General features: G+C 39.9%; 1 long non-coding RNA gene across 2 annotated transcripts; it reads left to right on the top strand.

Moving 5' to 3' along the window:
• Nucleotides 1–204: 204 nt before the first annotated feature.
• LOC146895855 (uncharacterized) lies at nucleotides 205–3,898 on the top strand. 2 transcript variants are annotated; one of them, XR_014997188.2, is made up of 3 exons: nucleotides 205–535; nucleotides 678–822; nucleotides 3,533–3,898. It is a non-coding gene; the product is annotated as an uncharacterized LOC146895855 (long non-coding RNA). The 2 variants fall into 2 exon arrangements; XR_014997172.2 differs by lacking the exon at nucleotides 205–535 and having other exon boundaries at nucleotides 542–822.
• The last annotated feature ends 245 nt before the right edge of the window (nucleotides 3,899–4,143 follow it).

The raw sequence follows: 4,143 nt of genomic DNA, 5'->3' as shown, positions 1-4,143 counted from the left end.
TGCCTTCTTCTTTATGTCTGTCTACATAGCTGTGTGTCTGAGTAGCCATTTTCTCTTAGTGTCTTCTGGAGGTCCAGAACTGGTAGATTGAATATATATTTGCAAGAAGTATAAAATCAATCTATTACCTCAAATACTATAAAACTTGTGTTTAGGACGAGGAATTCAAATCATTTGATCTCCTCCACTTTACAAGACTTTTATGCAAATATTTTAACATTTTCCCCACCCAGTAAAACCTTTGTTTACACAAAGGCCCCAGCTGTATTTCAGGAATTTGACGGCCTGGAGCACTGGCCCTCTTCCCGCGGAGCAGCGACCCCTTTCTCCTTTCTCCTTCATTTCCTGCTCTCTAATTCCTTTCAGACCAGCCCACTGAGTCAGACTGTGAGATCTGCTTCCAGCCTATGGGGAAAGACATTGTCATCCCCTGATTTGGAATACGAACCGAGTGCAATTTCTGTGTGCCTATTCGCTCTTCCCAGCGCACCCTCTTGATCAAGAGTAAACTTCCGTTTTCTTCAGACGCTTCACTGTGAGTGATGATCTGTTTTTTTGTGACCCAACCCTATTTCTAACATCTCTGTGAATTTATTACAATCTCTTATGCTATACAGCCAAATTAGTAACAGCAGCTGTCTCACGCCTTAAAGTTGAAAACCTCGTTCTTGTTCAAGCCTACGAAGTTGAGAACCTCAGCAATCCCAATCTTGCATTGCGGGCCTGGAGAGTTCCTGGAGAGCTATGGATTCTCAGTTCAGTAGAGAGACAGAAGACGCAGGTTCTGAGATCAGTAAGGGGATCAGCAGCGGCAACACCAGGGTAAGTTAATGCTGTGGCGAGAGGGAAGGCCAAGTGAGTAACCAGCGAACGATCTCCCTTTTGCAGCCCCCTGCATTATCTGAACAGCTACACGAAGGTGATGCCCTCCCCCCACCCCCAATCAGGGGTCGGGCTTCCCGCATCAACTAAGGCATCAACCACAACGCCTCAGTTAAGGTGTAACATTCTGGTGGTTCTTCTAAGTTGTGCCAAGTTGACCTTAAAACCAACGTTCACACCATCCTTGTATCACGGATCGCTCTAACGTGAACCCTCCTGGCTTTTTTGTTGTTGTCGTTGTTTGTTTTTTTCGAGACAGGGTTTCTCTGTAGCTTTGGAGCCTGTCCTGGAACTAGTTCGGTAGACCAGACTGACCTCGAACAAAGATCTGCTTGCCTCTGCCTCCCAGTGCCACTACCACCTGGTCCATCCTGCCTTTTTGTTTTGTTTTGCTTTTTTATGAGATCAAACAAACAACCCACAATGGGTTGTTTTTAATTTTTTCTCCATTTGAAATCACATGCCTAACATGATGTTACCCTGAAGATGTTTACCTCAGAATATTTCATTTCTTTGTATCCTGTAGAACGTTCTTATTGGTAGTAATTTGGTTAGAGCGGTCATTAGTAAGAGAACTATAACAAAGGGTTCTCTGTTTTCATTTGTAAAGTACATATCAAAATATACAAACTCTAGTAATGAAGAAACTTAGAAATGTTACTCACACAGTAATTTTATTTTTACTTTTAATGTATTTTTAGAAACACAATAACTCATATGTGAACTTCACTGGAAACGGAACATTCAACCTACCAAATATCCAGAAGAAAGCTGAGTTAGTGTCCTGATATGGATTTAAACCAGGACTGCTTTGAAACAAAATTCAGCAACTCAGTTTCCACTTGAATAGAGAACAGATGTAAGATTTGAATATTCAATAACCAGTAAGCAGAAAGAAGGTTTTATTTTTTCTTTTCGGTTTGTTTTGTTTCAGCTAATTATACTAATTAAAATTAGAACTTCCACCATTAAAATTACCTGCAGCTGTATGGCTCTCACTGCTAAGGTTGTGTACAAAGAAAACACTTCAACAGAGGGTATCAGGAATTTGTGGGTGATTGACACACCCACACAATGCTGTCACTTCAGGAAGCCTGCAGACGGCATAACTAATAAAGTTATTGTGTGCTCTTGAAAGAATAATACCATGTTTGAAGACAGTGTATTAACCCTGTTGTAAAGTATTGATTATACTCCGCCGTAAAGGAAATGAGGGAACAAAGGCACCGTGTTTTTAATTCTTACTCTATTCGCTCTTGCTTGTTTCATTCCGTTTCAATTTACACCTATCTTGGAGAACACTGAAAGTGTGTCATCCCACCTCAAAGGCAGTTTAATTTTCCTACACCTTTGGTAACATTCTGATGCTTTAAAGAACAGATGTGTAATCTAACTCAGAGAGTGACGGGCAAAATATCCAACCTCAACCAGTCGTGAACTAAATTTATTGCCATGTATATATATGCATATATATGGGAAATATATATACATAAATATATATACATATATATGCAATATATATACATATATATATATGGGAAAGAGAGACAAGATTGGTTGGAGGGAGGGGAATGGGGAGAGAAGGGGGAGAGAGAAAGAGAGAGAGAGAGAAAGAGAGAGAGGCTGGAGAGGCAGAGAGAGTCATACCTTTTTGTTGCTCCCTTTGAGGATTTCCACGAGCTGGGCCCTGACTGTGCCCAAATACTTCTAGAATTCCAAGTATTAAGGGAGGAGGTTGCATGATTTAGTGATGCTCAGCAAGCATTGCTGGGGCCAGGGCTGGAGAGATGGCTCAGCAGCAAAGAGAACTTGTTTGTTCTTGCAAAGGACATGGGGTGAGTTCCCAGAACCCATGGCAGCTTATAATCCCATGTCACTCCAATTCCTCACCCCTCCTCTGACCTCTGTGGGCTCCTGTATGCTTAGTGCACATACAAACACTCAACAACACACACAAAATAAAATAAAGATTACTTTAAAGATCACTGCGACCCACAATACACTTGCGAACGTTAAGTCCTCGTCAAAATCAGTGCGCCTTACGTATAAAAGCAAGGTCTCCGAAAGGTACATAGTGTGAGATGAAGGAGACACAGAAATTATTTGAAATCTTTTGATTGGAAACAAAAAAATTCGTGAAGCTTCCTGTTGAGTCTGCAGAGTCTAAAGTTACAATGCACTAGCTGATCTTTTACCACACTGTTATAGCAAAATCAGGGTGTGTGTGAAAATAAGTAATATTTATATATCAAATGTCACTATATCCATTGCTATATAACAGGTCTACAGAGTATAGCTCACAATATTGTGAAAAGCAAATTAGATTTCACATAAATAAAGAAGAATGTATAAAGTTTGAAACCTCTAGGATTTTTAAATGAATAATATCATGGCAGGATGAAGCACTCCAGTTTAACGTTGCAGTTGATGGACATTTCATACATCATTTATTAAGCATAAACCAATATTTAAAAATCAGATAAAACCCTTTTCTTTCTCATGGACATCATTTAAAATCATCCTTGTGTGGTGATCTTGTATGTGCAAACTCACTCACCTTTGCTGAGCCACTTCTTTTAAGAACAGAGCGCCTATAATTGAATTCCCATCATCCACTCCTTCTCCTTATTTTATTTTTTTATTTTTGCAGATGTATCTGTAAAGACATTTGGCATCTCATCAGTGAAAGCAGCAGCTGGAGAAAGGCCATCCCACGTGCTCTGTCAAGAGAATTGCAAGTTTAGGTGGGGTTTTTAATAGACATCAAGGATTCGCTGACATAACATAGATTGCAGACTTTCGTTCTGTTATTTGTGCTTTTCCTCTCTTAATGGAAATGAAAGTGTTATAAAGCAGAAGAGATAAAGGCTTTGCTGAAAGTACAGTGTTAAAGTATCAACTGAGAAATTCGTATATGGTCGGTACTTATATATCCAATGACACCAATTCAACTTAGTTTCTTTCTTCAATTTTCTCTGTGAAAGCTGACCAACAATAATAAATCAGTAACATCCTACAGAGGCTGCAGAGTGCTTTGCTTGTTTGGTTTGATTGTGTGTGTGTGTGTGTGTGTGTGCACGCGCGCGCACGTGTTTGTGTGTTTGGTGTGTGTTATACAAGCATGCATGCATATATGATTGCATATGTGTGGTTACAAACATGTGGAGGGTATCTGTGTGCATGTAGTGGTGCAAAGCACATAGGTGTGCCTTCCACGATATACCACAATAATTCTCTACTTTATGGTGGCAGTGTCTCTCA

This window comes from Myodes glareolus, chromosome 1 (genome assembly GCF_982192425.1).
Source record: "Myodes glareolus chromosome 1, mMyoGla1.1, whole genome shotgun sequence".
Classification (NCBI taxonomy): Eukaryota; Metazoa; Chordata; class Mammalia; order Rodentia; family Cricetidae; genus Myodes; species Myodes glareolus.
Note: the sequence above shows the minus strand (reverse complement) of the source record. Positions and strands in the feature narration are given on the sequence as shown.